At 37.7% G+C, this 24,689-nt stretch overlaps 1 pseudogene; it reads right to left on the bottom strand.

Annotated features, from left to right (window-relative positions):
• Positions 1-23,419: 23,419 nt before the first annotated feature.
• Positions 23,420-24,689, bottom strand: LOC123940385 (annotated as a pseudogene).

The raw sequence follows: 24,689 nt of genomic DNA, 5'->3' as shown, positions 1-24,689 counted from the left end.
TCCTCTTGTGTATATGCACAATGCACGTGCTAATAGACTTCTGTTCCTTTTCTTCTTGTTAATGTAACTTTTGCCAGTCTAACTCACAGGGCCCCAGCTGGAGAACCTAAGATGGGGCTTTTTTTCCCTCCCCTGAAACTCCATGTTCTACTTTTCATGCCATAATTTTAATATTTATTTATTTGAGAGAGAGAGAGAGTGTGTGTGTGTGCAGCTGCAGGGGGAGGGGGAGAGGGCAAAACAGACTCTCCACTGAGCAGGGAGCCTGATGAGGGGCTCAGTTCCAGGACTCCAGGATCATGACCTGAGCCTAAGGCAGTTGCTTAACTGACTGAGTCACCCAGGTTCCCCTTTAATTTTAATGATTTTTAACTCATGTACTTTAAAAAGCAGATTTTTATTGGAAGAGAGAGAAAGCCAAGCTGACCTAACATATGCAGAAAAAAAGTATGATTGCACAAATATGTTGTGTGTACATGCATGTTTAAATGTCATATACTTGAGAAGTCCAGGAATATCTGAGTTCAGGTATGACTAGAGTGACTTACTCAAAAGTTGTTAAATAACAATCTGTTTTCCTCAGCCCTGCTTTCTTCTCGGTTGTTTTTCTCCATTAGAGTCTCCTTAAGAGATGGTAAATATTTTCTTAACTTTTATTCTTCTGGATCAGCAAAATCAGTGGAAGGAGACTACCAATTTCTCTGGAATTTTAGCAGGTCTTGTGCTAATGTCTGTTAGCTCCGACTGGCCTGTCTTGAGTCCTACTCCATTCTTGAATCAGTTACTGTGAACATTCAGGTGGACTGTGTTAATTGGCCAGGTCTTGCCTAGGTACCCACCCCTGAGTATTGAAGGTAGGGTAGGGTAAATTTTACCCGAACCATATGAAAAGAGATTAGGGAAGGGAGTGGTTCCCCAAAGGAAAATCAGAATATTCTTACCAGAAAAGAGAGAAATAGCTGCTAGAAGATAAAACTTTAAACTGTCCACAGCAGAAGGTAAGTTAAAATCTCCTGTTTAAAAGTGAAATTTGAAGTTTTTAGGTTCTAATAAATAGCCAAGAGAGGATGAGAATTGGATTTACTTCTTTCTCATTCACTTAATCAACCAATCAGTCTAGGAAGTAAAAAAAAATTCAGTTATCAGGAGTAACATCCTTTATTTGACCTGATTTAGGAATCATGAGAGAATTTGCTTAATAGGATTAACATTATTTCTTATTAGTGCCACATAGACTGAAGCTCTTAACTATTTCTATTATAAGCTGCTTCTTTAATATCTATAGGGACGGAAAACTTTTTGCTGCCTTCTAGGTACTTTGGCTAATCTAATAATTAAATTGACATGAGACAGATAAACAGAAGAAAAATTTAATTTTCAATGTATAAGAGTTCATAAAAATGAGACTCAAGTGGCCAGAGAAGGCAACTTTTGTACCTTTAAAGAAACAATTATCTGTGAAGACTTGACAAAGAGATTTGGACTTGGAATTGCTAATTAATGAAGAAGTAAAGGATTTGTTCATGCAGCCTTCTCCACCCTGAATTCCCTATCTTTAACAATAAGGATGCCTTCTATCCTCCAGGTACAGGGAGAGTACCCTTTGCATAGGGTATTTATTTCCTGTTTTGGGGATGCAAAGGAAGTCCAGAGTGTCTTTCTTGCATCAGCTCTTTAAGTAATTCTAATCCAAAGTGACCAACATGTCAAAGTGGCATATTTGGGGTAGTGTATTTTGCCTCTACTTGTATCCAAATTGTCATTTTTGTTAATGAGCTGTATATTGTCATATGCACAGTTCATCATGTATTTCATTATTTTATGTTAGGAGCAAGAGTCTTCACTGATTTTTATAAGGAAAGGCAACTAATTATTGTTTTTAAAGATGTGAAGCAAAGTTTACCTTTATATTGAGGAAATTTCACTGAAAATAAAACTACAGAATTTTTCTGTGACAGAATTTTTCACATTCTTAAAAATGCAGAATTTTTAGTATTAATAAAGTGGGCTCTGGTCAAACACCTGCCCATACTGAATGAGCTGGGTGACCTTGGGCAAGTTACTTTGCCTGAAATGTAAAATGGAGTAAGATGAGAACCTTTCTCCTGGTGTTGCATGAGGATTAAATAAGTGAATGCCAGTAAAGACGCTAGAACAGGGTCTGGCATATTGTTAGGATTCAATAGATATTATTGATTCTAGATATTAGATCTTAGATTAGACAATAGATATTAACTATTCTAACCTTTTAGATGTAGACGACCTGAATTGTTAATTCCTTTCATACAGTTCTTCGATAATTTTACCAGCAAGTTAAAAGTAGGAACTGCTGGTTTGAGATTTGCAGCCTAAATATTTCTCACCCCATTCTTTATAAATAAAATACCACACTGGGATCAAGTTTTAAGTGAAGCAAATTCTAACTTCTAAATGGTTAGAATTACCATGAAAAAGAGAAAAACAAAGTAACCAGAAAAATTATTTTTAAAAAAGCAGTCTTTTTTTCATTATTGACAAAGTTAACACCTAGACATTTAAACACATAAGCAATTGTTGAAGCTGATTACTAAATGTACTTAAGATACAAAACATTCAGGACTGCCTGGGTGATGCAGTTGTTTGAGTGTCAGACTCTTGGTTTTGGCTGGGGTTGTGATTGCTGGATCCTGGGATCTAGCCCTGCATTGGGCTCCACTCTTAGCGGGGAGTCTCCTTGAGTTTATCTCTCCCTCTGCCCCCCACAACCTGTGTGTGCTCTCTCTCTTGCAAATGAATAAATAAATCTTTAAAAGAAAAGCTACAAAGCAGTCAAAGGTATACATGTTGTAAATTTCTCATATAAGTAATTACTCTAAAGGGGAGAGAGACGGAGGAGGAAAAAGGGGAGAAAAGACTATGTCATTTTGGGGCCTGGTTGAATCTATGCTGCTCTTTTTCTTCATTGCAGATTCTGCTCTTCAGTGTTTCTGATCCCAGTTTTGTGATCTGACAACTTCTTCATGTCTCCCGTTTCCAACTTCATGATGCTGAACTGCTTCTGAGCCTCATTTACTCTCACATAACACCTCAGGCATGCACTCCAAAGTGGATGTTTCAATGTAAGATGCAGTTCTGGTGAAACAGTGGCACATTCGATGAGTTCAGAGGAGGAAAAAAATTCCTTTTCTAGTTGTTTAACTAAATGGAACTTTCAGTCTAAGAGAATGGTTGGCCTGATATTTCTTGGGAAATAATTTCAATAGATCAGTGAAAATATTGTGATTTAAATATTCATCTGATAACAGCACAGGATCACAATTAATAAGACCATCCTTCAGTTGGTCAATTTAGTCAAAACATCAATTGTACTGAGTGTTTAACTGAATCGGCCCATGTGGTATTTGCTTTTATCTTTTTTCCTCTAAGGCTTTATGCTTGAAATTTGTGGATTTTACTCAGCAGGATTATTTGATATCTTGGCATCAGTGACCAAGTTACTACCAGATCTGTATAAAAGTATAGCATGACCCAAATAATTTGTTAAAATAAAACAAAACTATCAATGGGTCTCCAGTTTTTTATGTGGAAAAGTGATTCATTAATGTAGGGCAAAATTTAAAGAACTGTCTGATGTAATGGGCTTCAATTGTCATCTATTCTTCCTTACTTTACCCTGATTTCCCCAAACTGGCTTTAAAAAGAAAGCATTTAAAAGTATTTTTAAGGGGCACTTGGGTGGCTCAGTTGTTAAAGCGTCTGCTTTCGGATTAGGTCATGATCCCGGGGTCCGGGGATTGAGCCCCACATTAGGCTCCCTGCTCAACAAATAGAGTTGTTCATAGCAATTTGAAATTTGTGCTTTATTCTCTTACCTGTTTTCAGGTACACATAAAAGTTGCTTTACTTTATTACCTGTTTTCCCCTTCCTGATTTACCATTTCCGCCCCCCTCCTCCTTCTGTCTTCCTGCAGAACATCTGAGTTGAATTGTTCAGGGGTGGTTGGAAATATGGTCCAGATCTCAAGGGAAGGGCATGGGTGAAGATAATGATGTGAGTGGTGTCAGCTTCTAAATGCTATTCATTTAAGCCAGACAGAGAAAGACAAATACCATGTGACTTCACTCATGTGGAATTTCAGAAACAAAATAAAAGAAACCAAAGAAAACAAGACAAGCAAAAAACCAGACTCTCAAATACAGATAATACACTGATGGTTGCCAAAGGGGTGATAGGTTGAGGGACAGGTGAAATAGATAAAAGTTTTTAAAAGGTACAGACTTCCAGTTATAAGATAAATAAGTCATGGAGATGAAAATTACAGCATATGGAATATAGTCAATAAGATTGTAATAATGTTTGGTGACAGATGGTGACTATACTTATCCTGGTGAATACTGGGTAATGTATAGATTTTTTTTTTTTTTAGTATAGTTGACATAGTTTCAGGTATATAACATAGTGATTGGACAAGTTTACACATTATGCTAAGTTCACTGTAAGTGTACCTAGTGTCTGTCACCATACATTGATATTACAGTATCCTTGACTATATTCCTTATGCTGTGCTTTTTCTTCCCATGAATTATTCATTTCATAATTGGAAGTCTGTATATCCTACCTCCTCTCATCCATTTTGTGTATACATACACATACACACACATGCACACCACTTCTTCCTTATCCATTCATCTGTTGATGGACACAGACTTAGGTTGCTTTCATATTTTGGCCATGAAAAATAATGCTGCAGTAAACATAGGAGGGCATATTTCTTTTTGAATTAGTGTCTTCATTTTCCTTGGGTAAATACCCAACAGCGAAATTACTGGATCATATTGTAGTTCTATTTTTAATTTTTAAAAAGATTTTATTTATTTGCGAGAGAGTGAGAGAGCACGAGAGAGGAGAAGGTCAGAGAGAGAGAAGCAGACCCCCTGTGGAGGTGGGAGCCTGATGTGGGACTCCGTCCCGGGACTCTGGGATCATGACCTGAGCTGAAGGCAGTTGCTTAACCAACTGAGCCACCCAGGTGCCCTATTTTTAATTTTTTGAGGAACCTCCATACTGTTTTTCACAGCAGCTTTGCCAATTTACATTGTCACCAATAGAGCATGAAGGTTCCTTTCTCTACCAATAGAGCGTGAGGGTTCCTTTCTCTTAATATCCTCACCAAAACTTGTTATTTCCTGTATTTTTTATTTTGGCCATCTGACCAAAGGTGATATCTTATTGTAGTATTTTGTTTTGTTTTGGAATTGAGCCAGAGATTTTATTTATTTTTTTTTTAATTTAAATTAAATTAGCCATCATATAGTACATCATAAGTTTCTGATGTGGTCTTCAATGATTTGTCGGTTGCATATAATATCCAGTGCTTATCACATCACAGGCTCTCCTTAAGGCCCATCACCCAGTTACTCCATCCTCCCATCCATTTCCTCTTCCACAACCCTCAGTTTGTTTCCCAGGGTTAAGAGTCTCTCGTGGTGTGGCTCCATCTCTGATTTTTTTCCCCTTCAGTTTTCCCTTCCCTCCCCTATGATCCTCTGTGTTATTTCTTATATTATACATATGCATGAAACCATATGATAATTGTTTTTCTCTGATTGATTTATTTCACTTGGTATAATACCCTCCAGTTCCATCCATGTCATTGTAAATGGTAGGTATTCATCCTTTCTGATGGCTGAGTAATATTCCATTGTATATATGAACCACATCTTCTAAATCCATCCATCTGTTGAAGAACATCTCTACTCCTTCCACAGTTTGGGTATTGTGGACGTTGCTGCTATGAACCCTGGGGTGCATGTGTTCCTTCTTTTCACTGTATCTGTATCTTTGGGGTAAATACCCAGTAGTTATATTGCTGGGTTGTAGGGTAGCTTTATTTTTAACATCTTGAGGAGCCTCCATACTGTTTCCCAGAGTGGCTGTATCACCTTGCATTCCCACCAACTGTGTCAGAGAGTTCCCCTTTCTGCATATCCTCACCAACATTTATTGTTTCCTGTTTTGTTAATTTTAGTGATTCTTACTGGTGTAAGGTGGTATCCCATTCTGGTTTTGATTTCTACTTCCCTGATGACAAGTGATGTGGAACATTTTTTCATGTGTCTGTTGGCCATTTGTATGTCTTCTTTGGAGAAATGTCTGTTCATAAGTCTGTTCATAATGTCTTCTGCCCATTTCTTGACTGGATTATTTGTTTTTTGGGTGTTGAGTTTGAGAAGTTCTTTATTGATCTCGGATACCAGCCCTTAATCCGATATGTCATTTGCAAATACCGTCTCCCATTCTGTAGGCTTTCTTTTAGTTTTGTTGATGGTTTCCTTTGCTGTGCAGGAGATTTTTATCTTGATGAAGTCCCAAAAGTCGTTTTTGCTTTTGTTCCCCTTGCCTTTAGAGATGTGTCTTGCAAGAAGGTGTTGTGGCTAAGGTTGAAGAGGTTGCTGCCTGTGTTCTCCTCTAGGATTTAATGGATTCCTGTTTCACATTGAGGTCTTTCATCCATTTTGAGTTCATCTTTGTGTATGGTGTAAGGAAATGGTCCACTTTCATTCTTCTGCAGGTGGCTGTCCAATTTTCCCAGGACAATTTATTGAAGAGAGTGTCTTTTTTCTATTGGGTATTCTTTTCTGCTTCATTGAAGATTATTTGACCATAGAGTAGAGGGTCATTTCTGGGCTCTTTATTCTATTTCATTGATCTACATGTGTGTTTTTGTGCCAGTACTGTACAAGTACTGTACAAGTACAGTACAAGACAGTGCTGTCTTGATGATCACAGCTTTTTAATATAGCTTTAAGTCAGGCATTGTGATGCCACCACCTTTGGTTTTCTTTTTCAACATTCCCCTGGGAATTTGGAGTCTTTTCTGGTTCCATACAAATTTTAGGATTATTTGGCCCAGCTCTGTGATAAATGTCGATGGTATTTTGACAACGATTGCTTTGAAAGTGTAGATTGCTCTGGGCAGAATAGACATTTTTTACAATGTTTATCCTTCTAATCCATGAGCATGGGATGTTTTTCCATCTCTTTGTGTCTTCCTCAGATTCTTTCATTTAAGTGTTCTGTGTTTCTAGAGTACAGATCCTTTACCTCTTTGGTTAGGTTTATTCATAGGTATCTTACAGTTTATGGTGCAGTTGTAAATGGGATCAATTTGTTAATTTCTCCTTCTTCAGTCACATTGTTAGTATATAGAAATGCAACTGATTTCTGTGCATTGATTTTGTATGCTGCCAGGTTGCCAAATTGCTATATAAGTTCTAGCAATTTTGGGGTGGAGTCTTTAGGGTTTTCCACATAAAGTATCATGTCATCTGTCATCAAAGAGTTTGACTTCTTCTTTGATGATTCCAATGTCTTTTATTTATTTTTTTGTTGTTGTTTGATTGCTAAGACTAGGACTTATAGTACTATGTTGAACAACAGCGGTGAGAGTGGACATCCCTGTCGTATTCCTGACCGTAACAGAAAAACTCTCAGTTTTTTCCAATTGAGAATGATATTCACTGTGGGCTTTTCCTAGATGGCTTTTGTGATATTGAGATGTACTATTTCAATCCCTATACTTTGAAGCATTTTACTCAGGAAAGGATGCTGTATTTTGTCAAATGATTTTTCTGCATCAGTTGAGAGGATCATATGGTTCTTGTCTTGTCATTTATTAATGTGACCCATCATGTTGATTGATTTGTGAATTTTGAGCCAGCCTTGCATTCCAGGAATAAATCCCACTCAAAAACCTCCCCACAAAACAAGATTTAAGAGCCAGATGGCTTCCTCGGGGAATTCTGACACACATTTAAGGAAGAAATAATCCCTATTCTATTGAAGATGTTTCAAAAAATAGAAATGGAAGGAAAACTTCCAAACTCAGTCTATGAGGCCAGAATTATCTTGATCCCAAAACCAGACAAAGACTCCATCAAAAGGGAGAATTAAAACCAATGTTCCTGATAAACACGGATGCCAAAATACTCACCAAGATACTAGCCTAGGATCCAACAGTACATTAAAAGGATTATGAATTGTGGTTTTTATTTGCAATCACCTGATGATGAGTGATGTTGAGCATCTTTTTATGTCTGTTGGCCATCTGTATGTCTTCTCTGGAAAAATACTATTCAGGTCCTCTGCTCATTTTTAATTGGATTATTTTTTTTTTAAAGATTTTATTTATTTATTTGACAGAGAGAGATCACAATAGGCAGAGAGGCAGGCAGAGAGAGTGAGAGGGAAGCAGGCTCCCCGCCAAGCAGAGAGCCCGATGCGGGACTCGATCCCAGGACCCCGAGATCATGACCCGAGCCGAAGGCGGCGGCCTAAACCACTGAGCCACCCAGGTGCCCCTAATTGGATTATTTTTTGATGTTGAGTTATATAAGTTCTTTATATATTTTGGATTTTAACCCCTTATCAGATATGTTATTTGCAAATATCTCCTCCTAGTCAGTAGATTACATTTTACATTTTTGTTTTGTTGATGGTTTCCTTTACTCTGCAAAAGCTTTTTATTCTGGTGTAGCCCTAATAGTTTATTTTTGCTTTGGTTTCTCTTGCCTTAGGAGACATACCTAGAAAAATGTTGCTACAGGGGATGTCAGAGAGAGTACTACCTGTGTTATCTTCTAGGAATTTATTATTTCAGTTCTTATATTTAAGTATTTAATCCATTTTTTAGTTTATTTTTGTGTAAGGTATTAAAAAGTGGTCCAGTTTCATTCTTTTACATGTAGCTGTCCAGTTTTCCCAATATCATTTATTGAAGAGACCATTCTTTCTCCATTGTATAGTTTTACCTCCTTTGCCATAGATTAATTTGACCATAAAATTGTATTTTTGGGCTCTCTATTCTGTTCCATTCATTTATGTGTCTATTATTGTGCCTGTAGTATAGTTTTGAATTACTGTATTTTGTAGTATATCTTGAAATCTGGGATTGTAATACCTCCAGTTTTGTTTTTCTTTCTCAAGATTTCTTTGGCTATTTCAGGTCTTTTGCTGTCACATACAAATTTAAGGATTATTTGCTGTAGTTTTATGAAAAATGCTGTTCGTATTTTGATAGGGATTACATTAAATCTGTAGATTGCTTTGGGTAATGTGGATGTTTGAACAACAATAATTCTTCCAGTCCATGAGCATGGAATATTTGTTTGTGTCATCTTCAGTTAACTTCTATCAGTGTTTTATAATTATCAGAGTACTGGTTGTTTACCTCTTCAGTTGAGTTTATTTCTAGGTATTTTATTCTTTTTGTTGCAACTTTAAATGATGTTTTTATATTATAATTCTGCTGCTTCATTATTACTCTATAATAATACTACTATATTCAGTAATCAGTAATACTACTGATTTCTGGTATAATTTTTTATTCTGCCATTTTACTGAATTCATTTACTACTTCTGGTAGATTTTTGGTAGAGTCTTTTGGTGGAGTCTTTATATATATATATATATATATATAGTCATCTGCAATTAGTGACTGCTTAACTTCTTCTTTACCAATATAGATGCCTCTTCTTTTTCTTGTCTGCTATGGCTGGGACTTCCAATACTGCAATGAATAAACGTGGTGAGGGGAGATTCCCTTGTCTTGGTCTTGATCTTACAGGAAAATCCTTCATTTATTTCTCTGTTAAGTAAGACTTAGATTGGTTTTTCATTTATGGCCTTTATTATGTTAAGATATGTTCCCTCAAAGCCTAGTTTGTTGAGAGTTTTTATCATGAATAGATGCTGAATTTTGTGAAATGTTTTTCTCCATCTATTGAGATATGATTTTTATCCTCAATTTTTGTTGATGTATGATGTTTGATTTGCAAATATTGAACCATCCTTGCATCTCTGGAATAAATCCCCCTTGATCATGTAGAAGAAAGTAGCCTTTTAACATATTGTTAAATGTGGTTTGTTAGTATTTTGTTGAGGATATTTGCATCTGTGTTCATCAGGGATATTGGTCTATAGTTTTCTTTTTTTGTGGTATTTTTGTGTGGTTTTGGTGTTAGGGTAATGCTGGTCTCATATAATGTATTTGGAAGTTTTTCTTCTATTTTTTGGAATTGTTTGAGGAGTATAGGTATTAACTCTTTTTTCAGTTTTTGGTAGAATTCACTTGTGAATTCATCTGGTCTTGGACTGTTATTTTTTGGTAGTTTTTTGATTACTAGTTTAATTTTATTATTTGTAATCTGTCTGTTCAGATTTTCTATTTCTTCCTGATTCAGTTTTGGAAGACCGTATGTTCCTAAGAATTTATCCATTTCTTCTAAATTGCCCAATTTGTTGGCATATAATTTTTCATCATCTTATCTTATACTCCTTTTGTATTTCTGTGGTGTCAGTTGTTATTTCTCTCTCATTTATGATTTTATTTAGTTGAGTTTTTTCCTTTTTTTTTTTCCTTGATGAGTCCAGTTACAGATTTAGAAATTTAGTTTATCTTCTCAAAGAATGAGCTTTTGGTGTCCTTGATCTTTTGTGTGTGTGTGTATGGTGTCTTGTTTGTTTTGTTTTATTTTTGGTCTCTGTCATTTATTTCTCCTCTGGACCTTATTATTCCTTCTTTCTACTCATCTTGAGCTTTGTATGTTTTTCTTTTTCTAGTTCATTTAGGTGTAAGGTCCGAGTGTTTATCTTTTTATTGTTTTTATTGTTTCTTGGGGTAAGCCTGTATTGCTATATATTTCCCTCTAGAACTGCTTTTGCTGCTTCCCAAACATTGTGGACCATTGTGTTTTCATTTTCTTTTGTCTCCATGTACTTTTTAATTTCATTTTGATTGCTTCATTGATTTAGTGGTTTGTTTAGTATCATTTGTTTGGCCTTCACATGTTTGTGTTTTTTCTAGTTTTTTTCTTGTGACTTATTTTTAGTTTTATACCATTGTGATCAGAAAGGAATTTCAATATTCTTAAATTTACTGAGGCTTGTTTTGTGATCTAATGTGATCTATTCTGGAGAATGTTCCATGTGCACTTGAAAAGAATGTGTATCCTGTTGTTTTTGGATGGAATGTTCTGTATATGTGTTAGACCCATCTGGTTTAGTGTGTCATTCAAAGACACAGTGTTCAAAGAGACTGTTGATTTTCTGCCTGCATGGTCTATTCATTGATGTAAGTGGGGTGTTAATGTCCCCTACTATTACTTATTGTCATTTTGTTATTTTTTTTTTCTGGTTGTTCTGTGATTCTTTTCTTGTCCTTTATTCTCTTGCTCTTTCTTTGTGATGGGTTTCTGTTGTGTTATGTTTGACTTTCTTTCTCTTTATTTTTTTGTGTATCTATTGCGGTTTTGTGTTTGTGGTTACCATGAGTTTCACATATAACATTCTAAATAAATAGTCTATATTAATTTGATGGCCATTTAAGTTCACACATTCTAAAGAGAAAAAAGTTAAAAATAAGTTACTTAAGTTCTTTTTTACTCCCTCATCCATGTTTTATGTGAATGTTGTCATATTTTATATCTTTTTATTTCATAATTTTCTTATGTCTATTTCTGGCATTTCTTTAACACTACTTGTAAAGCTGGCTTCATGGTGATAAATTCCTTTATCTTTTGCATGTCTGGGAAACTCTTTTTCTCTCTTTCAAATCTGAATGATAGCTTTGGTGAGTAGAGTATTCTTGATTGTGTGTTTTATCCTTTCAGCACTGTGAACATATGCCACTCTCTTCTGTCCTACAGAGGTTCTGCTGAGAAATCAGCTGATAGCCTTATAGTTTTCCCCTTGTGGTAACTTTTGCTTCTCTCTCTTGCTGCTCTTTAAATTCTCTTTTTGTCTTTAACCTTTGACATTTTAATTATTATGCATATTTATGTGGACCTCCTTGGATCCATCTTGTTAGGAACTCTCTGTGTTTCTTGGACATGGGTGTCTGTTTCCATCCTTTGGTTAAGGAAGTTTTCAGCTATTATTTCTTAAATACATATTCTACTCCTTTCTTTCTTCTTATGGGATCCCTATAATTCAGATGTTTGTTTGTTATTGTCTATGAGATCCCTTAATCTATCCTCATTTTAAAAATTCTTTTCTCTTTTTATTGTTCATCTTGGGTGATTTCCATTACCCTGTCTTCCAGATCACTGATTTGTTCTTCTGCATCTCTCTTCTACATGACATGTCTGTCATGTCTCTCTTCTACTGTTGATTTCCTCTAGTGTGTTCTTTATTTTTGTTATTTATTCTTTATTTTGGGGGGTTCTTTTTTTATGTCTTTCTTTTCTTTGAAGGTTTCACTGAGTTCTTCTACTCTTCTCTCCAGCCTGGTGAGTATCTTTATGATCACTGCTTTAAAATCTTTATCAGACATATTGCTTATTTCCATTTCAATTAATTTTTTTCTGAGGTTTTTTTTTTTCCCCATTTCTTTTGGAGTATATATCTCTGTATTCCCATTTTGCTTGACTTTTTGTGTTGTGTGTATTAGGCAGAACAGCTACTTCTTCTAACTTTGTAGGGATGGTCTTGTGTATGGTCAATCCCTGTGTAGATTATGTGGTTGGTGACTTTTGCTGGCTGGCTGGAGCTGTGGCTGATGTGGGCTGGAGGTCCTGGGGCTTTCGATGCAGGTGGTTCCTTATCAGGACAACTAAAGCTGAAGTGGGTGCAGGCTGGAGTGTCCTGTGTTCTATGCACTGAGCTAAAGCTGAAATAGATGCAAGTTGGAGTGTATTAAGGCACTCTGTGCAAGAGGACCTTGGTGGGGAAGCTGGAGCTGATGTGGTGTGTGGGCTGGGAAGTCCCTGAGCTTTATGTGCAGAAGGTGCTCTGGCAGATGGCTGAAAGTAAAGTGTGCCAATGCCAGTGGATGCTGGGGCTCTACACACAGAGACCACCTTAACTGAATAGCTGAAATTAAAGTGTATATAAACCAGGGTACTTCAGGACTCTCCACATAGAGGGTGCCCTGAAGGGGTAGGTGGCCTTGAGGTGGGATTTAAGAGTTGGGGGTCTTGGGGTGTTCTCAGTAGGAGCCTCCCTGACAGGACAGCTGAGGCTGAAGTGGTTATAAGCTGGGTTGTCCTGGGGGTTCTCCACAGAGAGAATAGCTTGTGAGATACCTGAAGCTGAGTTGGATGCAAGCTCTGGTGTCCCAAGGTGTTCAGTACAGGGATTTTCCTGGCGGGATGACTAGAGCCCAGGCCAGTGCTCATGGGAGTGTTCTGGAATGTTCCACACAGGTGGTGCCCTGCTGTTATGTCTGAAACCAATGTAGGCATGGGCCTGGGGTTCTTGGGGTACTCTACACAGGGGAAACCCTGGTATGGGCTGGGGCCCAGGGCTCACTATGGCAGCAGGCCAGTTAAGGCACCCAGAATGTACATTGGTCTGTGCTTTCAAAGTTGAGGGGGAGTTGAGATCATGTCTGTCAGCCCCTACCACGTTGAAGGTGTTCCAGCAGTTCCCCTTACTGTTTAGTGGGGTTCTAGGGTTCTTTTATATGCCAGTTGCTCTTTTAAACTGTGGATTTTTGAAGAAAAAAAAGAAAAAGAAGAAAGAAGAAAAAAATGAAAAGGAGAAGAGAGAAGAAAGAAGAGAAAAGAAAAAAAAATAACACCTCCAAGGCTTATTTTCTGTGCCCTAGAGGTATTAGGGCAGGTGTGGGCCTTGGGAACCCTGGCCTTGCTAAGGAGCAAGTTATAGGGTTATAGGGACCCAGCCCTGCTCCTGTCTATTTTTTTTTTTTTTTTAAAGAGATTGGCTTGGTGGAGAGAAGGGTCTTTTTTTTTTTTTTAAATTTATTTATTTATTTGACAGAGAGAGAGGTCACAAATAGGCAGAGAGGCAGGCAGAGAGAGAGGGAGAAACAGGCTCCCCACTGAGCAGAGAGCCCGATGCGGGGCTCAATCCAGGACCCTGAGATCATGACCTAAGCTGAAGGCAGAGGCTTAAACCACTGAGCCACCGAGGCACCCCCTGTCTATGCTTTTAGGATATAGAGGAAACCATGTCACTTTTTTTTTTTTTTAAGGCTTATTTATTTCTTTGAGAGAAAGGGGGAGAGAGAGAGAGAGAGAGAGAGAGAGAAGCCTGGGAGGGGGGTATTGGGGAGGGACAGATGGAAAGGGAGAGAGAGAATCTCAAGCAGATTCCCTTCTGAGTGTGGATCCAGATGTGGGGCTGGATCCCATGACCGTAAGATTATGATCTGAGCTGAAATCAATCATCAGATGCTTAACCAACTGAGCCACCCAAGTGCCCAGCATGTCACTCTTTAATGCCTCTGACCCAAAATGCATCCCTGTAGCTCTTCGCCCCTTTTAAACCTCGTCTTTCTGTGCCTCAGTGCTACCAGGGCAGTATGGGCCTCTGGACCCAGGTTTCCTGAGGCATCAAGCCAGTTATGATGTCCAAACCCTGCTCCAGTCTGGGCTTTTAAGATGTAGGGGGAATGTAAACTGGGCTCTCCAGTCCCTCTGACCTGGAGAAGGTTCCACTGTTCTTCCTGCCACTGTTATATGGAATTTGAGTGCAGTTTCTTTTGTATGCTAGTTGCTTTTTAAACTGTGGCCCTTTTTCTGTACCCAAGGACAGAAGAATCTGTTTTTGGTCCCTTAGTATTCTCCTTCCCCACTGTAGTTTGCAGCATTGAGGGGTGGGAGTTGCCTTTGTTACCATATCTTTGTCTTTCTTGCTGTTTTCTTTTGCCAGTCTTTCTGTCTTTTGTTGTGCAGAAGCTGTTCAGTCAGCCCTCAGTTCTTCTTCAGGGGGTATTGTTCTATTTATAGGTGTAATTTGGTGTGTTCCATAAAGGGAGTGAGTTCTGAGTCTTTCTACATTACCTCCTTGGACCAGAACCAAATGTGTAGAATTGTTGAATCATTATCTTATACACCTGAAACTAATATAACAGTGTATGTTAATTATGCTTTAATTTTAAAAAAGATTCCTAATTCCATATATAAAAAAAGGGTCATTCATTTAGCACATAGTTATTAAGCACTGTTTCATTTAATAAATTCAGTGCTACTAGAGGGAATTAGGAGATTAACAATCCTGTAATTGGTTCATTCTTTCTAAGTATTTCCTGTGTAATTGCCAGGTGTATAGCTTCCTAACTTAGAATTTTTAAGGTAATTTGCAATTTTTAAAGGTAAAGTAAAAGTGTGTATGAGTTAGATGAATATGGAACAAGTCTTCTTTTTTTTTTTTTTTTTTAATGTTTTATCTCTATTTATTTGAAGAGAGAGAGATAGCCATAGCAGGAACATAAGCAGGGGGAGTGGTAGAGGAAGAAGCAGGCTTCCCACTGAGCAGGAAGCCGGATGTGGACCTCAGTCTCAGGACCCTGGGATCATGCCCTGAGCTGAAGGCAGCCACTTAACAACTGAGCCATCCAGCTGCCCTGAAACAAGTCTGATTGCCAGGAGGGAGTCTTTTATGGTGGAGAAATTACCTTCCGAACTCTAAAACACTTCAGTCTACAGGTGGGCCATAAGAAATCCCTTAAGAAGACTATGTAGTCTTTTATTTACTTTTTCTATGTACTTTTAGCTTTGCTTAAACTATGAAGAAAGGATTATGTAAGAAAAAAGTAACCTGCATATAATTGTGAGGGAATGTTTAAAACTACTTTTAAGGACATTCTTGTGTGTCCTTTTATTATTATTTTTTACTGTGTCAAAATATACATAACATAAAAGTTGTCATTTTAACCATTTTCAGTGTATAGTTCAGCAGCATTCAGTACATTGTCATTGTTGACCATCCATGACCATCATGGCTATCTCCCATCTCTAGAACTTTTTCATCTTCCCAAATAAATTTCATATTCATTAAACAAAATCCTCCCATACTCCCTCCCTCCAACCCTTGGCAAGTATCGTGCTACTTTTTGTTTTTATGAATTTGACTATCCTCATGCTATAGGTTAAAGTTTTTATCTCCCCAGGTTTATATATTGAAGCCTAGACCCCAATGTGATGGTATCGGAAAGTGGGGCCTTTGGTGTTATGCCTGAGTTTTCGCCTCGGAGAGACCACCGAGGAGCCAAGCACCGATGCAATCACATGAGAGTTTATTTGACAAGCTTAAGCTTGGGCCCAAGTATACCCAACATAGCGGAATAGGGACTTGGACCCTGAACCAGATTACAGTTAGAGTTTTTAAAGGCAGAGTAGGGGTGGACTCTGTGGTGGGTGAGGACAAAGGGGATTAGGGATGATGTAGGTCTCTAAGGAATCAAGGTCTCCAGGACCTTGAGGGGTAGCTATTTTGGGAGAAAGGTTATTTATTACCAGTAGTAAAAATCTTCTCTTGAGACCCTTTAGATATGTATCAGTGGGCCATATGCTTGGGAATGATTCTCAACACTATCTTGGAGGTTTAGAGATAAAGTTTCCTAAAAGAATTGTTAAAGTAGACTTACAGGATCCTGGTTGGACCTGATGGAGTAGAGGGTTGGTCAGGCTAGGTTTGTCCTTAGCAAAACCTCAAGGTGAGGGCAGTTAAGTCCCTAGGGGAGAGCCACTCTGTCTGTTTCAAGGGCTTATCACTAGGTAAGGAATTTTAATGATTTTCTTCTGCCTCTGTTTTCCACATCAGCTAAACTTGAGGTGGGATGGCCTTAATTTTCTCGGCCTCCACATTGGGAGGTGAATTAGATCAAGAAGGTGGAGCCTCCATGAGTGGGATTAGTGCCCTTATAAAAGAGACTCCAGAGAAGGAGTCCTATGAAGGCATGATAAAAAGACAGATGTCTATGAACCAGGAAGTGGGAACCCACCAGCTGCCAGATCTGCTAGTATGTTGATCTTGGATTTTCCAGCCTTCACAGCTGTGAAAAATAAATATTTGGTTTTTATAGTCTATGGTTTTTGTTATGGTAGCCTGAGCTGAGTAAGGTATCTAGGTACTTCATGTAAATGGGATCATACAATATTTGTCTCTTTGTGACTGGCTTATTTTACTTAGCATATAATGTCTTCAAGGTTCATTCATTCATGCTATAGCATGTGTTAGAATTCCTTTCTTTTTAGAGCCGGATAACTTTCTTTGTATGTATATATGTTTTATTTATTCATTCATCTATGGCTAGACATTTAGTTACTTCCATCTTTTGGCTACTGTAAATAATATTGCTGTGAACATGGGTTTTCAAATATCTGTTTGGGGCCCAGCTTTTTATTTTTTTGGATAAATACCCAGAAGTGGAATTTCTGGATCGTATGGTAATTCTGTATTTAATTTTTTGCATAACCACCATACCGTTTTTCATAGTGGCTGTGTCATTTTACATCCCCATCAGCAATGCACAGGGGTTCTAATTTCTCCTTCCCAGCGCTTCCTGTTATTGTTTTTATTTTTTGTTATTTTTAATAATGATCATCTTAATGTGTGTGCAGTAGTATCTTATTTTGGTTTCAGTATGTATTTTCCAAATGATTAGTGATATTGAACATCTTTTCATGTGCTTATTGGCCATTTGTATATTTTCTTTGGAGAAACATCTATTCAAGTCATTTTTTCACTTTTAAATCAGGTTGTTTGCTTTTTTGTCATTGAGTTTAGAAATTTTTTATTTATTCTAGATATGAATCCCTTAGCAGATATGATTTGAAAATATTTTTTCTATTCTGTGGGTTGCCATTTCATTTGCACATCTTGCAAGCATCTTTAATACGGCTTAGAAACACATATTTACATGGAAGTATCCAACATTCATTGAGCTCAGAGGCAGGAGAAGCTTTGCCTTGCACATCCTCATAATCAAGTTGGGGGAAGAGACTAGCAAACATAATTAGAGAACAATAGGGAACACCAAGGGCTAATAGAGCAGAAAGAACTCTGCTGCATTAAGTGTGAAGTTTTGATATCTACTCACTAAAGATGTTCCCCACAAAACCTCCACTAGATTTCTCATCCAGGATCTCAATAAATGTCCATATATGGATGACTTATTAGGAAGGTGAGAACCCAGTTTTCAATCTAGACTGAGCATCTTTTCCAGATATCTTGCAGGTATGTCATAATCTTATTCTGGCCAGTCTGTATATTTAAAAATAAAATGTGTGAATTTTATTTTATCAAGAAGTATAATAATTCACCTTTTCATCAAATTCTGATTGAATTTATTTTCTTTAAAAAAGTCACCAAACTTTCACTTTCAAGGTCATTTTTGTACCTAGGTGATGCTTAGATAATACAGAATAAAAAAAAGAAGTAATTTTCAGTTCATTTTGTCACTGTCATATTTTTAAAGTTTGATTGAATATGAAACATTCATACATGATATTTAGAATTTCAGCAAGAAGATTAGTATAAATTACCTACAACTTCGAATGATCGCTTTTAATATTCTAGAAAGATTTTGATATCGAGTAAATATTTCACTATTTTAAAAGCTGGCAAGAGCTGTTGATCATAAAGAGAACAAAATATGTGACTCCATCATTCTATAGCTAGACTAAATTTTTAATCTTTATTTTAGTCATTGAACATTCATTTTGATCATCCATTTAATAATTGATTTTGGATAGCATTATTCTTCCAAGGAGACCAAAACAGAATAGATAAGTCAGATTTTTCCTGTGCATAAGTACTTTCCTATGAATATATTAGATGTTCAGGATCTATACAAATACCTTCTGTAAGGCTGCTTATTATTCATAGGTGATGATAAAAATGATGACTAACAGTTATGTGTTTTTTATAGTTTATAAAGCACCTTTGCATATATTATCTCATTTAATCCTCATAGAAGATTTGTGAAATGGGTATTATTGTTATCATTTTTACATTATAAGTGAGGAAATAAAGACAGGGAGAGTTTAAGCAACTTGTTCAAGGTTACTTGACAAGAGCTTGGCTCTAACCCAAGCCTGCTAACTACAGATTGTGTTCCCTTTCCATCAGTTGCTACATCTCCTCTCATCTCTTTTGGTATAGAGTTTACTTTTCTTCAGAGTTTTCTGGAATCATTACTGATCTGAACAAAATCACTTGTGAGAGCCTTCAAAGGTTTCTCACATGAAGAAATTGTGCCATGTAATTCATAGGACAAATTTGGTTATTATTGTAGAATGAATGAATTCTTAATCTATCAGATGAATTACTTACTTTTGAATTTATAGTCCCATGTTGACAAATATTTTCTAATGGAAAAGCTCATTAGTCAGGATAATATATTCCTTTGTTTTCTCATTAAATTCAAGATTTTCTTACAACATCATCTTTCTTATGAAGGCTACTTCTAAATTCCCAGAGACTTCCCAGAGACTTTTCAGAATTTGGGCATCTAGGGCAAGTGGGGGAAGCATTAGGTCTGTGGGTTTCATTTGCCCAGGCTGGCATCTGCTGAATAGTATATTGGCCCATCCGGTCCCTGAACATCAGCTCCTTCTGCCAGCATCTGCTGAGATGTCTGAGCTCCCAGCTGGCTTCTAGTTATCATCCTCTTTTGGTATCTGCTCTGGTGTCCTTGTTCTTACAACAAGGTGCCATATCTTCCTGGTCATATCTTCCTGGGTCTTGGTTACAAGAGGCAAAGGTCTTCTTTCTGTTCCTTCAGTCTTGCTCAGAAGCTATGAACCCCTATGTGCTCTCTATAGACATTGCTATGCAAATGTACACCAACCATGCAGTGCAGAGGAGCTTCCAGGTGTTGCCTTACCTATTATTTCCTCCCCTCTGTCCACTATAGTCCATGTCTGGGGTGGTCAGTGTGCAAGGGTTTTTCTTACCATTGGCCATGTATCTTGCTTCCCCAAGACTCTCTATTCAATTCTTTAGTCAAAGGATTTAATTTTTCATATATGATTTCCTTGAATATTTAGCTCAATTTAATTGTTACTTAAGTATTAATTACTAATTATTTACTAAATTAATGGATAATTAATAACATGGATAACTTAGTGGATAATTTTCTTTTATCCCCATGCCCTATGATTTCTTTCTTCTCCTTATTTATGGATAACCATTTCAGCCTATTTAATGTATAGGTTTTTGTTTGTATATCTTCTTAAAAATGCAGTTGTTTTAAGTGCATTCATTTTAATTTACATGAATTACTGTTATTTATATAATAATTCACAGTAATAATAATAACATTATAACTAATATTATTAAAATACTACCCTTTGTCTATTTTGTCCTTAAGTAGGTAGGTACTGATAGGCAGTTGGCACAAGAAGCAGACGGTTTCAGTTCTTTTGTGAACATTGGAAATATTTTTGCTTATTTGGATAATTTACTCATCTTTAAACAGATGTTGAGGGCTTTGCATTTGCTGGACACTGGTGGAAAAACAAATGCCGCCAATTTTCAGCGGTTTCTAGTCTTGAACCTCTGCATGGCCTGCCTCAAATCTCTTTTCCAGAGGTGAAAGAGAAGACAGGAAAGTGTTAATTAGTTAGGTTGAGATGACATGCATCACTGCATTGTCTGCAGACCTCCTCCCTGCAGAGCCCCTCTGAGTTAGCTAGTGTTAGAGCTGCGGCTGCTGCCAGGTAAGGAAGCCAGCTAGCCCTGGACTGACTTAATCCTGGCTTATGTGAAAGAAAAATATTCCAGGAATCAGCAAGAAATCGAAAAAGGCATATTGTAGATCAAAGTTTTTCATCACATTCAAGCTTTATAAATATTAAGTCCCAAATTTGAAATCCTTGCACTTCTGGTTTGAGTGTATTCTCTTTCTGCTGCTGTGAATGACACTCCAAGGCCAAAAGTGACTGTGGGGCTATTTAAGTGTTATGATGATTAACCATTTTAGCCTCATTTTCTGACCATGGGGGTCAACATATGGCTCTTTCCCTCTGTTAACGTTAACCTTCAGCACCAGGATGGCTTGGCCAGAGAGCCAGAGAGGAAAAATTCCTTTAAAATCCAAACATGCACTTAGTCACAGCCTCATAAGACAGAGGAATGGGATTGGAACCGTGTCTATATGGGGTGGGGTAAGGAAGAGGTGGCGAAGAGAGGCAAGAATTCCTACTGCTTCATCTGAACCAAGTCTAAATTGAGTCCTCGAATCTTGGAAGGAATTTTTTTTTTCATTCTTTCTTATCTTTGCTTTCTGGGTACTCCCATGCTGCCTGACCCTCTGTGCCGCTCCCAGAATTTTGTGTGCCTGCATTCAGAAGTATTCAAAAACATGTGTAGACCATGCCTTATAAAAAATTTATTATCCTTCTCTCCTTCTAGGAGGTTTTACATTGTTATCTTAGGAAATGGGGATACAGAGGCCTTGGTCTGTGGTGATTTGATTTGCATAAAACTCAATCACTTAGACATTTCTGAGATATTATGCTTTGGTAAAAAAAGTATAGTCCCTGGGAGTGCAGGGTGGTTCCTGTAATATGTTTCTGAATTTCTTGAGAAATTCAATTGCAAGGCCATCTGGTCCAGGGGTTTATGTCCTTGTCTTGAGATAATTGCATTATCTATACATCAGCAGTGATATCCTCCTTAGCTAACTGAGTCATCTCACAATTTCTGAAAATATTTTGATTTGATCTTTACTTTTGATTAAAGGACTAGAGCAATGGAACCTGTAAAAGGATGTTCACAAAAACAATCGAGTATAGTATTTTTCTTGCTTAACATCTTAAAGTAGAGCTAAGGTAGATTTCTTTTGTTTTTGTTGTTCCTTCCCTTCTACAGTTAATTCCTATAGAAAATTTTACTAGAACACAGCAGAAATGCAAACTGGTAAATATTGACCATAGATAAGATGCTCATTAAAGAAATTATGGATGAGGGATTCCTGGGTGGCTCAGTTGGTTAAGGGTCTACCTTCGGTTCAGGTCATGATCCCAGGGTCCTGGGATCAAGTCCCACACGGGGCTCCTTCCTCAGTGGGGAGCCTGCTTCTCTCTCTGCCTGCTGCTCCCCCCGCTTGTGTGCGCTCTCTCTCTCTCTTAAATAAATAAATAAATAAAATATAGATGAGTATAGTGATAGGAGAAGGTTTGGAGAATGTAAGGGGGTTTGCAATTCAGGCATTCAATGAATTGTGACTAGAAGAGAGACTATGTATGCATGTGTGCTGGGTTAACAGAATGAATCCCCGCGGACAGACCTGGATAAGGGAGAAAAAGTAACATAAAGGCATAGGTGAATAAGGAAAAGACTGTTAGGGAGCAGAATGAAAATGAGGAGAGGTTAATATGAGCAGCTTTAGCCTGAAACATAAGGGGAAAACACCTTCTGATTATAATATAATAAAAATTGCAATTCAGTATTTCTAATTAAAAACATTAATTTAACAAAAAGGGATGAAAAAGGAATGGACTTGAGAATAAAATCAGCTAGAGGAGAATAAGTCATCAGAGTGATAGTCTAGTTACTCATTTATTTTTTATTGGAAACATTGCTCTGGGCTAGTTGATGTGAAAACCAGTAACCTGGAGTCTAATCATTGTATCCAATGAGCAGTTTTTTAGTCATCTTAAACAAAGAAAACCTGAAGTGCAAATGAACACGATCCAGAATAGGCTGGAACTATGAACTGAATTGGAAACCAAATGAGAAATTTGACCGGTTGAAGTGAAAAAGCAGGTACTTCATCTGTTTCTCTCAAGAAGTTTCAGATTTGGCATGAGAAATGTGAGTACTGTCTGGATAAGTTGTTTTAGTAATGTTTTTGAGTTCTCTTCTCCCACACAGTTTCAAAGAGTTTTATTTCTCACTCCTCCTCCGCTACCCTTCCATTTTGACTTTTAAGTTTTGCAAATGTTTTCCATAAATATAAAATTTTTAGCAATTCCTTTTCTAGGATTTTATGTTACTGACAAACTAGCACATGCAGGCAAACACGTTCGTCTAACCTTGCAGCATTATCTGTAATAGCAAAAGAAAGAAGCATGTAAATGTCCATCCATCTGAGTAAAAGGGTAGTATTTAGAACATTATTACTGTGTTTTTCTCTTTCTTATTTTTGAGCCCATGAGCATCTGCAGTTAGTCTGAGAAGCTTATCAGCCTGGGAAGAGAAAATAATCAGTTTTCTGACATGCAAAGTAGGATCATACAGCAAGGTGATAGCCTGGAAAGTCAGGCAATTGTCTGAAGAGGATTTTGCAAATATCATTATTTCTCTCCTTTGACACAGGAAGCAACCAGAGATTATCCTCCCGCCTACCACAGGAAAGTGATAGGGCTTTCCCCCATATCTTTTTTTTTTTTCCATCTATTTTAATGTATTATTTGCCTCCCACTAATAAACCTTTATTTCACTCGTTATAACTGAGCAATGAATCTTCCACACTGAAATATCTTCCTTGCCCAATTAATCCAAAGGAAGAAAACTGAAATGATTAGTAAAGAAAAATGTAGGGACTAACACACCCTTTTAATATGTTTTTAAATATTTTTAAGGTTTAAAAAGTGTTTAAAGTTTGTAGTTCCGAGTAGGAAACATTATCTGAATGCTAATGGCAAACCATTGTAGAATGTTTCAGTTGCATGGGGGAGCAGAGGAGTAGGGATTCTCTTCACATCACCCCAGCTTTCTTCATGAGAAGGTCGGAGGTACACTGGTTTGTATTATTGCGACATCCATTAGGTGATCGAAGTTGCTTTTCCTTCAGCAAGGGCTTTATTTGTCAGAAGGGCATTATGCTTGACCTCCAAATTTGGCTGACAATTTACTGAGGAGATTCATAACCTTTGGGTTGCTCTGATATTTTGACATATTCGCTGGGTTCTGGGCCACATCCTAGAAGGCCACCATAACTTCTGGATCCTGCATGGCTGCAAGAACTTCTGGATCACTAAGAATTTCATTGAGCCCAGGCATTCCTGCCATTCCAGGCATCCCCCCTGCCATTCCAGGCATCCCTCCAGGAAAATTACCAGGCATTCCCTCAGGAAAGCCACCTGGGAAAGAGCCATACTGAGCTCCTGATTGTCATCTGGCTTCTTCCTCCCTCTGGGCTCTCTCATGTTCCTCCCGAGCCTTCTTAACCCTTTCTATTCTTTCTTTGATCTCTCGCTCTTCACATTTTTGCTCATATTTTCTCCGATGTTCAGCAATTTTCTGGGCCCTCGGTTGAACTTCTTTCAGCATTGCACTAGCATCTTCATCATAATCCAGTTTACAAGCAAGGGCAAGATCATGTGCTGCTTCTTCCCAATGTCCCAGAAGTCTATGTGCTTTCCCGCGCCACTTATAAGGCTGGGCTGAATCAGGATTTATTTCAATAGCTCTGTCACAGTCTCGAATGGCAGCATTTGGCTTCTGTAATTTGATGAAGACACTGGCTCTCTTGGCATACAGAATGGCCAAGTGAGGATTTAGTTTGATGGCATCTGTGAACAAGTCAGTGGCTTTCTGTATTTCACCATCATTTAGGGCATCAATGGCAGCCACTTTTTTATCATTTGCCTGATCCATTATTTCCTTGGTTATCTCTACATTTTCATCTCCCATTTCTTGAGGGGCATCAGTATCTGGTTCAATCACACCTTCATTGTCGATTTCTAGATCACTTTCCTCACTTGATGGTTCATCTGCCTTTGTGTTTTCCTCCGCCTTCTTACTATCTTGTTTTTCTTCCTTGATACTGTCTTCTGATTTAGTTTTATGAGTGGCAGGTGGTATTTTACCCCCCATGCTCTCCACCCACTCCCACAGGAAATGCATTTCCTCGGTGTGCAGAACACTCGGATCCTGCTTACACATTTTCACGAAAGCCTGAAGCTCGCTCACTTTGCGGGGGTCCATGGTCCAGAGGCAGTGGCAGGCGGCA

This window comes from Meles meles, chromosome 4 (assembly GCF_922984935.1).
Source record: "Meles meles chromosome 4, mMelMel3.1 paternal haplotype, whole genome shotgun sequence".
Lineage (NCBI taxonomy): Eukaryota > Metazoa > Chordata > Mammalia > Carnivora > Mustelidae > Meles > Meles meles.
Note: the sequence above shows the minus strand (reverse complement) of the source record. Positions and strands in the feature narration are given on the sequence as shown.